Raw genomic sequence first — 12,653 nt, 5'->3', positions numbered from 1 at the left:
AGCTGACCAAAGAACCTGTGTTTTATATGCACCCATGCACCCAGAACTAGAGAGCCATAGCCACACTGGAACCTCTACAAGGATTATTTAAAGCTTGTTAAGTAAAAGATTGAAGCAGAGGCTGACTGGCCTTATGCCAGTAAAATCATGTTAGACCTGTTTTGTTCATATGTGATTGAATTGGCTTGCAACAAAACATACAATTATGAAGCCAAAAGGTTGACCTTTTCTGGATCACTGAGAAAAATCCACTAATTGAATTGAAAACATCGAACTCCAAGATTATGTACCTACCCCTTAAATCACAACAAATTTAATATCTAAGTTCCATCCACAAAGTGGGCAGTTATGCGTGCTGAAGGAAAACAAATATATTGGTTTCAATATACACAGATATTCAGCAGTCTAACATTTTGTTACAAATATTTCTTATATTATGCAGCCCTTCTCTTTTCATTCTCTTTTATAAAGCCATCAAGTCTAAGAATACCCCCTCAAAATTAAAAAAAAGAAAGATAAAACTTATAACATACCAGGAAGAAAGGAAAATTGCTTATTTGATATATAATTATTTAATCTAAAAGTCTACAAGAAACATTATGTTTAGCAGTGAAATGTTGCCCCCATACACATTACAATTGGGGATGTGACAAGGATTCCCAGTACCAATCTATTTACCAATATACCAGAGGTCCTAGCCATTCCAACAAGGCAGGGAAAAAGCAGTGTAAGGACAGGAAATGAAGAAATAAAACTGTCATTATTCATAGATGAGATTGTGTATGTAGAAACTTCAAAACCGTCTCTAAGAAAGCTATTGAAATCAATAATTATCAAGGTCACTGAATATAAGATCAAATAGTTATTATGTTTCTGAACTTTGTACAAATAGAATTCTACAGTATGCACTTGTTTTTATATCTAGCTTCCTTCACATCTCATTATTTTTATGAGGCTCATCCAAGTGGTTGCATAGAGTTCCATTGTGTGAATATACAATAAGTTATTTATTCATTCTATACTTGAACATTTGGGTTTTTCCAGTTCTTGGCTATTATGAGTAATGCTGTTAAGAACATTCTTGTACATATGTTCAGTGCATTCATTTTCACATTTTTCTTGTATGTAATTAAGAGAAAACTTCCTTGATCATAGGCTATTCACTTTAGTATAACAAATCTTCTCAAGTGGTTGTATAAATTTAATTTCCCACTAGCTATTCATAAGAGTCCCAGTCACTACATCCTTGCCAATACTTGTTATTATCTGCTTTTTTTCACTTTGGCCTTTCAGGTGAATGTATATTTCTGAATATGTTTCTAATTTGTGATTCTCTGGTGACTGATGATGCTCAGAAGCTTTTCATATTTCATTGACTATTGGGATATCCTATCTTACAAAATATCTGGTAGAGTATTTTACCAATTTGTTTATTGGATTATCTGTCATTATTGATTTGTAGTTCTTTAGATGTTCTTGTTACACCAACTTTGTTGACCACAGTTTTTATAAACATCTTATCCCAGCTGGCAGCTGGCTTTTTCATTTTCTTTTCTTCTTTTTTTTTTCTTTTGGCTTTTTCACATTCTTAATCATGCTTTTGATTAATATAGGTTCTTGATTTCAATGTCCAATGTTATAGCATCTTCTTTAAGTATTTTTATATCTTGTGTCAGAAATATTTGCACAAATTCAGTGAGGTATTTGCCTATATTTTTTCTTAGATGCTTTATTGTTTTACCTTTCACATTTAGATCCACAGTCCATATGGAATTTCTTTGTTTATAATATAGAGGTAAGATTTCCTTTTCTCCTATTTGTAGCTCAATGGACTATAAATCCAGCACCATTTATTGGCAAGGTCAACTCTCTCTGCTGCACTGCAGTGGCACTTTTGACATAAGTCAATTAACCATATATGTGTGGATGGAGCTCTCTATTTTCCCCATAGTTCTAATGTTCTAATTGTGTGTATTGATTGGTCATATATTTTGTCTGATTTCTCTAGTCATATGATATAGTTATGGTATTATGAATGTTATCCTTCAAATATTTTATGCTTGTTTCTGACCTATACACATATAATTATTTAATCTTATATTCAGTGCCCTTGATAATTCACTTATTAATTTCAATAGCTTTTTTATAGACTCTTTTGGACCTTCTACATACACAGTCTCATCTATTAATAGGGACAGTTTCATTTCTTCCTTTTCCATCTGTATACCACATTTTCCCTGCCATGTTATACTCGCTAGGACCTCTAGTAGATTGGTAAATAGATTGATACAGGGCATATGTGTCTCACCCTCAATTGTGATGTATACAGGAAATCTTTTAACATTTCACTTCTAAACATAATGTTGCCTTTAGGCTTACACAATTTTCCTTTTTTTCTAAATTGTTAAAAATTTATTTTTTTATTAATCTTGAATGGATATTAGATTTTATAAATTGCTTTTTCTTCATCTACTGAGGTAAAATATAAATATCTCCCTGATTCTATTAATATGAATTGCATTCATTGATTTTAAAATGTTAAACCACCCTTGTGTTTTGGAAATAAACCTAACCTTTCTAGGATATACATATATATTTTAATATAGCACTATATTTTATTTGATGATATATTAGGATATTTCATTATTTATTTTGAAAGCTTCAAAAATTTAACCACACAAAAATTTATGTCAATAAGTAACAGTTCTACATTGTCAATTTTAATGACTGGATTCTTTCTCATAATTATGTAGCATAATTTAAATTTATAATTGAATATTGGTTTTCAAAATTTTTTTGCTCTTGTAAACAGCACTTTACTGTACACCATTGTGCATATTTAACTTGTACCTATGTTCCAAAGTACTAATTAATACTATCATTTTGATATATATGTACCTTAATCAATACTGATTGTTCAAGAATTAGAAACTCAGATGTTCTGGTTGCTTTCTATATGTTTGCTGAGTAGTAGAAGCTCCCTAATGTGTAATTATTGAGGTTGCTACTATTAGCGCTGACCGAAAATTGATACCTATTCAAAGGAAAACAGGACCTGGGAAGTCAAATATCTAAATACCTTAGTGCTAAAATGGAAAATAACATGGCAAAGTGCTTTGTGAAACAATGGAATTCGGTCTCAGGAAACCTTAGACAATGACAAAAACAAGGGAATGAAGTAAGAAATACCCGGCTAACATACCAATTACCAGCTGTGTAATCTTAGACAATATTAGTTTTTGCTGTAACCGTTTCTTCACCAATACAATAGAAATATATGAATATTAAAGGATTGTTAAGAGGTTAAAATGAGCAGCTCCTACTACTGCATCTTTTACAGAGTTAGCATTTAATTAGTGGTAATTTACTTCAGTTTCTCATTAGTAAAGGGGCTGTTTTTAAAAAGAAAGTCTAGAAAGAATTTGCTAGTTTTTCATTAAAGAGGCTCAGAAATAAATTTCTTCTTTTCTGTGTCAGAATTTTCCCTTTAACCTTAATACATAAAAAAAGTAGAACGCTTTCTATACTTGAAAACTGCCTGGGGGAAAAAGATCTACATTATTAATGAGATCATTTATTTTCCATCGTCATCAAAATACCAATGTAAATATCTTCTCTGTGTGACTTTTTACCTTGTCATCCAAGGCTAAAAAGCTAGGTTGAAGTCTCGATTTGGGGATGACTAATTAGAATCAGATTGAGTATTTCTTAGTTATGAAATAATTGAGTCATACTCTCAGTCTACACCTTTTGATCTGAGGGTGGTGACATAAAATTAGCAGAAAGCACTTGGGACATGACGCATTCATTAATTATTTAAACTTACTGACACTTATGCCAGAGATACCTAATTTTAATGAGAATCATACATCTGTAAGGCAAAATCCAGCAGGCTAATCTTTTTGCATTTCCACTCCTGTTCATAGTTCCATCTTCTGGAGCTCCAAGAGTTAATGTAAACGTTATTTACATGACAATTCTTTAACTATTTAAAGTCAATGCTCATTTCTCAGTGCATTTTTAAATAAGGATTGTTATGTAAATCCAGTTTACAATAAAATAAAACAGTTTTAAAAGTTCAGGTTGAATTCATTTTTAAGAAAGTAACACATGGGCTGGGCGTGGTGGCTCATGCCTGTAATTCCAGTACTTTGGGAGGCTTAGGTGGGCGGATCATGACGTCAAGAGATCGAGACCATCATAGCAAAAATGGTGAAACCCCGTCTCTAAAAATACAGAAATTAGCTGGCTGTGGTGGTGTGTGCCTGTAGTCCCACCTATTCAGGATGCTGAGGCTGGAGAATCGCTTGAAACTAGGAGGCAGAGGTTGCAGTGAGCCAAGGTTGTGCCACTGCACTCCAGCCTGTTGATGGAGTGAGACTTCATCTCAAAAAAAAAAAGAAGGAGGACTCAAGATGGCGCTGTGAGAACAACCCAGGATTGGAGCTCTCGTTGAATCCACAAACGGTGAGTAGAAGTTGCATTTCCAGACTGATCTTTGTTGCCCACAGAATGGGGAAACTCCCAAGTATAAAAAAGACACGGGACGCCAGGCAGTAGGTCTGCCTGGCGAAGCTGGCAGCCAGGGCGGCGGCAGCCGGCCCTACCCAGCAATCCCCACAGGGTGCGCTTGTCTGGGTGCCCTGTTGAACTGGCAACCTGAGAATTGAGAGGGCTGGACTTGAGACTGAACGAGACTTGGACAGTAGGCCAGCCCAGGGGATTGCAGGGAAAGATCGTTTGGGATACCCGGTGGGACGAACAAAACCGCAATTTCAAACTATCCCGAGCAGATGGTCCGAGACGCTCTGTGGGGGACGGGCGTCCACCACTAGCAAGGCAACCCGCCCCAACTGAGATAAACACCCACTGCTGACTCAGCCAGCCGTTGCCGAGGCAACCCGTCCCTACTGAGATACACGCCCACTGCTGACGCAGCCTGCCGTTGCTGAGGCAACCCGTCCCTACTGAGATACACGCCCACTGCTGACGCAGCCTGCTGTTGCTGAGGCAACACACTACAATGAAGAGACTCCGCCGCAGGGCATGGCGGAGACCACAGCAGAGCCTGCAGGAACAGGGCGAATCACACAACAGCAGGGCGGAGACTCGGCAGCCAAACAGTGGCTAGTCTGCCTTCTAGCTGGGCAGAACACCTCATCAGACATTGAAAAATAAAGCCCGAACCCCCCAACACAGAGCATTTGAGAAAAAAAGGGTTTTTTTTTAATGAGCTCTGTTGCAGCAGAATCAAACATAACAGCCTAAGAGCCCTGAATGAACAACAGAGCTCACAGCTCAGCAATTGAGCTCCTATAAAGTACAGACTGTCTCCTCAAGCAGCTCCCTGACCCCTCTATATCCAAAAGACTGACATTTGGCAGGCATCATCCTGGGACAAAGATAGCAGAAAAAGAAATGGGTAGCATCCCTCACTGTGCCACAGCTGCTAGAGGTGCACCCCAGACAAGCAGGGCCTGGAGTGGACCTCAGCAGTCGTACAGCAAAGGGGCTAGGCTGGTAGAAGGAAAACCAAGTAACAGAAATACTTCATCATCAACAATCTGGGTGTCCACTCAGAAACCCAATCGAAAAGTCAGCAACTACACAGACGACAAGTGGATAAACCCACAAAGATGGGAAGAAACCAGCGCAAAAAGGAGGAAAACACCCAAAACCAGAACACCTCACCTCCTAGAAAGGACCAAAACTCCTCACCAGCAAGGGAGCAAAGCTGGACGGAGAATGACTGTGACGAAATGACGGAATTAGACTTCAGAAGGTGGATAATGAGAAACTTTTGTGAGCTAAAAGAACATGTATTAAAACAATGCAAAGAAACTAAGGAACTTAAAAAAAGATATGAGGAAATGATAACAAGAATGGATAACTTAGAGAGGAATATGAATGAATTAAAGGAGCTGAAAAACACAATACGAGAACTTGGCGAAGCATGCACAAGTTTCAATAGCCGAATTGACCAAGCAGAAGAAAGAACATCTGAAGTCGAAGACCAACTCAATGAAATAAAACGAGAAACCAAGATCAGAGAAAAAAGCGCAAAAAGGAATGAACAAAGTCTCCAAGAAATGTGGGACTATGTGAAAAGACCTAATCTACGTTTGATAGGTGTACCAGAAGGGGACGAAGAGAATGAATCCAAGCTGGAAAATACACTTCAGGACATCATCCAGGAAAACTTCCCCCACCTAGCAAGACAGGCCAACACTAAAATGCAGGGAATACAGAGAACACCACAAAGATATTCCGCAAGAAGAGCAACCCCAAGGCACATAATCGTCAGATTCAACAAGGTTGAAATAAAGGAGAGAATACTAAGGGCAGCCAGAGAGAAAGGTCGGGTCACCCACAAAGGGAAGCCCATCAGACTCATAGCAGATCTCTCGGCAGAAACACTACAAGCCAGAAGAGAGTGGGGGCCAATATTCAACATTCTTAAAGAAAAGAACTTTCAACCCAGAATTTCATATCCAGCCAAACGGAGCTTCAGAAGTGAAGGAAAAATAAAATCCTTTGCGAACAAGCAAGTACTCAGAGATTTTGTCACCACCAGGCCTGCTTTACAAGAGCTCCTAAAAGAGGCACTACACATAGAAAGGATCAACCAGTACCAGCCATTCCAAAATCACACTGAATGCTAAAGAGCTTCAACATAATGAAGAATCTACAACAACTAACAGGCAAAACAGCCACTTAGCATCAAAATGGCAGTATCAAATTCACACATAACAATATTAACCCTAAATGTAAATGGACTAAATGCACCAATAAAAAGACACAGACTGGCAAATTGGATAAAAATCCAAAACCCATCAGTGTGCTGTATCCAGGAAACCCATCTCACATGCAAGGATACACAAAGACTCAAAATAAAGGGATGGAGGAAGATTTACCAAGCAAATGGAGAGCAAAAAAAAGCAGAAGTTGCAATTCTCATCTCTGATGAAATAGACTTTAAAGCAACAAAGATCAAAAGAGACAAAGAAGGCCATTATATACTGGTAAAAGGATCAATAAAACAAGAAGAGCTAACGATCCTAAACATATATGGACCCAATGCAGGAGCACCAAGATAAATAAGGCAAGTTTTTAATGACTTACAAAGAGACTTAGACTCCCACACAATAATAGTGGGAGACTTTAACACTCCACTGTCAATATTAGACAGATCAACCAGACAGAAAATCAACAAGGATATCCAGGGCTGGAACTCAGACCTGGAGCAAGCAAACCTGATAGACATTTACAGAACTCTCCACCCCAAATCCACAGAATATACATTCTTCTCAGCACCACATCACACCTACTCTAAAATTGACCACATAATTGGAAGTAAAGCACTGCTCAACAAATGCAAAACAACTGAAATCATAACAAACAGCCTCTCAGACCATAGTGCAATCAAGTTAGAACGCAGAATACAGAAACCAACCCAGAACCGCACAGCTTCATGGAAACTGAACAACTGGCTCTTGAATGTTGACTGGGTAAACAATGAAATGAAGTCAGAAATAAAGAAGTTCTTCGAAACCAATGAGAATGAAGACACAACATGCCAGAATCTCTGGGACACATTAAAAGCAGTCTCTAGAGGAAAGTATATAGCAATAAGTGCCCATATGAGGAGAATGGAGAGATCCAAAATTGACACCCTATCGTCAAAATTGAAAGAGCTAGAGGAGCAAGATCAAAAATACTCAAAACCCAGCAGAAGACAAGAAATAACTAAGATCAGAGCAGAACTGAAGGAGATTGAGATACGAAAAACCCTTCAAAAAATCAATAAATCCAAGAGCTGGTTTTTTGAAAAGATCAACAAAATAGACAGACCACTAGCCAGATTGATTAAAAAGAAAAGAGAGAACAACCAAATAGATGCAATAAAAAATGATAAAGGGGAAATCACCACAGATTCCACAGAAATTCAAACCATCATCATATTACAAACAACTCTATGCACATAAACTAGTAAACCTGGAAGAAATGGATAAATTCCTGGACTCCTGTGTCCTCCCAAGCCTAAACCAGGAGGAAGCTGAAACTATGAATAGACCAATAACAAGGTCAGAAGTCGACGCAGCAATTAAGAGCCTACCACACAAAAAAAAGCCCAGGTCCAGATGGGTTCACAGCCGAATTCTACCAGACACACAAAGAGGAGCTGGTACCATTCCTTCTAAAACTATTTCGAACAATCCAAAAAGAGAGAATACTTCCCAAATCATTTTACGAGACCAACATCATCCTGATACCAAAACCTGGCAGAGACCCAACAAGAAAAGAAAACTTCAGGCCAGTATCCATGATGAACAAAGATGCAAAAATCTTCAATAAAATATTGGCAAGCCAAATGCAACAGCAAATCAAAAAACTTATTCACCATGATCAAGTAAGATTCATCCCGGGGATGCAAGGCTGTTTCAACATATGCAAGTCTATAAACGTAATTCACCACAAAAACAGAACCAAAAACAAAAACCACATGATTATCTCAATTGACGCAGAGAAGGCATTTGACAAAATTCAACAGCCCTTTATGCTAAAAACCCTCAATAAACTCGGTATCGATGGAACGTATCTCAAAGTAATAAAAGCTATTTATGACAAACCAACAGCCAATATCATACTGAATGGGCAAAAACTGGAAGCATTCCCTTTGAAATCTGGCACTAGACAAGGATGCCCTCTTTCACCACTCCTATTCAATATAGTTCTGGAAGTTCTAGCCAGAGCAATCAGGCAAGAAAAAGAAATAAAGGGTATTCAAATAGGAAAGGTGGAAGCCAAATTGTCTCTATTTGCAGACGACCTGATAGTATACCTAGAAGACCCCATCACCTCAGCCCAAAAACTCCTGAAACTGATAAGCAACTTCAGCAAAGTCTCAGAATATAAAATCAATGTGCAAAAATCACAAGCATTCATCTACACCAATAACAGACTTAAAGAAAGCCAAATCAAGAGCGAACTGCCATTCGCAATTGCTACAAAAAGAATAAAATACCTTGGAATACAACTCACAAGGAACGTAAGGGACCTCTTCAAGGAGAACTACAAACCACTGCTCAACGAAATCAGAGAGGACACAAACAGATGGAGAAACATTCCATGTTCATGGTTAGGAAGAATTAATATCGTGAAAATGGCTATACTGCCCAAAGTAATTTACAGAATCAACGCTATCCCCATCAGGCTACCATTGATTTCTTCACAGAACTGGAAAAAACCACCATGAACTTCATATGGAACCAAAAGAGAGGCCGCATAGCCAAGTCAATTCTAAGCAAAAAGAACACAGCGGGGGGCATCACACTACCGGATTTCAAACTGTACTGCAAGGCTACAGTAATCAAAACAGCATGGTACTGGTACCAAAACAGAGATATAGACCAATGGAACAAAACAGAGGCACCGGAGGCAACACGACATATCTACAACTATACAATCTTTGATAAACCTGACAAAAACAAGCAATGGGGAAAGGATTCCATGTTTAACAAATGGTGTTTGGAAAACTGGCTAGCCATGTGCAGAAAGCAGAAACTGGACCCCTTCCTGACACCTTACACTAAAATTAACTCCAGATGGATTAAAGACTTAAACATAAGGCCTGGCACCATAAAAACCCTAGAAGGAAATCTAGGCAAAACTATCCAGGACATAGGAGTAGGCAAGGACTTCCTGAACAAAACACCAAAAGCATTGGCAACAAAAGCCAAAATAGACAAATGGGACCTAATCAAACTCCACAGCTTCTGCACGGCAAAAGAAACAGTCACTAGAGTGCATCGGCAACCAACAGAATGGGAAAAAATCTTTGCAGTTTACTCATCTGACAAAGGGCTGATATCCAGAATTTACAAAGAACTCAAACGGATTTACAGGAAAAAAACAAGGAAGCCCATTCAAAAGTGGGCAAAGGATATGAACAGACACTTTACGAAAGAAGACATATATGAGGCCAACAATCATATGAAAAAATGCTCATCGTCACTGGTCATCAGAGAGATGCAAATCAAAACCACATTGAGATACCATCTCACGCCAGTTAGAATGGCGATCATTAAAAAATCTGGAGACAACAGATGCTGGAGAGGATGTGGAGAAAAAGGAACACTTTTACACTGTTGGTGGGAGTGTAAATTAGTTCAACCACTGTGGAAGACAGTGTGGCGATTCCTCAAGGTCTTAGAAATAGAAATTCCATTTGACCCAGCAATCCCATTACTGGATATATATCCAAAAGACTATAAATCGTTCTACTATAAGGACACACGTACACGAATGTTCATTGCAGCACTGTTTACAATAGCAAAGACCTGGAATCAACCCAAATGCCCATTGATAATAGACTGGATTGGAAAAATGAGGCACATATACACCATGGAATATTATGCAGCAATCAGAAATGATGAGTTTGTGTCGTTTGTAGGGACATGGATGAATCTGGAGAACGTCATCCTCAGCAAACTGACACAAGAACAGAAAATGAAACACCGCATATTCTCACTCATAGGCGGGTGATGAAAAATGAGAACACATGGACACAGAAAGGGGAGTACTAAACACTGGAGTCTATTGGGGGGAAAAGGGGAGGGCCAGTGGGAGGGGGAGGTGGGGAGGGATAGCCTGGGGAGAAATGCCAAATGTGGGTGAATGGGAGGCGGAAAGAAAAGCACACTGCCATGTGTGTTTCTACGCAACTGTCTTACATGCTCTGCTCATGTACCCCAAAACCTAAAATCCAATAAAAAATTAAAAGAAAAGAAAAGAAAAGAAAAGAATGCATGATATCAGCTTCTATAGGATGAGACCATTTACATATTTATCAAACAACCCAAATCAATATTCCCATAAAATAAGTGGTCAGTAAAAATAGTGATGAAATTGACCCTTTGATAATATATTAAGGTATAACACCAACAGTGGAAAATCTGGATAATTTTTAAATTTCTCAATAAATGTTGAGTTATCAGAATGTTAAACTGATGACTTAGAAATGTTAAAGAAGAGGTTATAAATGCCCTTTTTGAATTTTTCAAAAATCCTACTAGAGAATAAAGGACAGTTCTGGTCTGCAGGAAAATTGCTCAAATATGATTGCTGTTGGGAATTACTCTCCTAGAAGCCAAAAAAAAAAAAAAATAGGAAAATTAGGGCTCTAAAAGACCTTTAAAATTAATAGCTCAACTCTTGTATTAGTCTGTTTTCATGATACTGATAAAGATATACCTGAGACTGGGCAATTTACAAAAGAAAGAAGTTTTTTGGACTTAAACTTTCACATTGCTGGGGAGGCCTCACAATCATGATAGAAGGTGAAAGACATGTCTCACATGGGAGAAGACAAGAGAAGAGAGCTTGTGCAGGCATACTTCCATTTTTAAAGCCATCAAGTCTCATAAGGCTTATTCACTATCATGAGAACAGAATGGGAAAAACCCACTCCCATGATTCAATTACCTCCCACCAGGTTCCTCCCACAACACATGGGAATTGTGGGAGTTACAATTCAAGATGTGATTTGGGTGGGGACACAGCCAAACCAAATCATTCTGCCCAGGCCCCTTCCAAATCTCACGTCCTCACATTTCAAAACTAATCATGCCTCCCCAGCAGTTCCCCAACAGTTCATTTCAGCATCAACTCAAAATTTCACAGTTCAGAGTCTCATCTGAGACAATGCAAGTCCCTTTCCCCTATGAGCTTGTAAAACTGTAAAATCAAAAGCTGGGATGCAGGGTGCTAAGTTCCTAGGCTGCACACAGCACAGGGACCCTGGGACCGGAACAGGAAATCATTTTTTCCTCCTAGGCCTCTGGGTCTGTGATGGCACGGGCTGCATGGAAGGTCTCTGAAATGCCCTGGAGACATTTTCCCCACTGTCTTGGAGATTAACATTTGGCTCCTCATTACTTATGCAAATTTCTGCAGCCTGCTTGAATTTCTCCTTAGAAAATGAATTTTTCTTTTCTATTGTATCAACAAGCTACAAAATATCAAAACTTTTATGCTGTGTGTTTCTTTTCAAACTGAATGCTTTTAACATTGCCAAAGTCAGCTCTTGAATGCTTTACTGCTTAGAAACATTTTCTGCCAGATACCCTAAATCTTCTCCCTCAAGTTCAAAGTTCCACAAATCTTTAGGGCAAAGCCAAAATGTGGCCAATCTCTTTGCTAAAACATAGCAAGAGTCACCTTTATTCCAGTTCCCAACAAGTTCCTCATCTCCATCTGAGACCACTTCAGCCTGGATTTAATTGTTCATATCATTATTGGCATTTTTTCCAAAGCCATTCAACAAGTCTCTAGAAAGTTCCAAACTTTCCCATATTTTTCTGTCTTCTGAGCCCTCCAAATTGTTCCAATCTCTATCAGTTACCCAACTCCAAAGTCAATTCCACATTTTTGGGTATCTTTACAGCAGCATCCCACTCTACTGGTACCAATTTACTGTATTAGTTCTCATGCTGCTAATAAAGACATACCCAAGACTGGGTAATTTATAAAGGAAAAAATTTTAATGGACTCACAGTTCCACATGGCTAGGGAGGTCTCTTGATCATGGCAGAAGGCAAAGGAGAAGCAAAGGCGTGTCTTACATGGCAGCAGGCAAGAGAGAATGAGAGCCA

Source organism: Callithrix jacchus, chromosome X, assembly GCF_049354715.1.
Source record: "Callithrix jacchus isolate 240 chromosome X, calJac240_pri, whole genome shotgun sequence".
NCBI lineage: Eukaryota > Metazoa > Chordata > Mammalia > Primates > Cebidae > Callithrix > Callithrix jacchus.
This window is presented reverse-complemented; position numbering follows the sequence as displayed.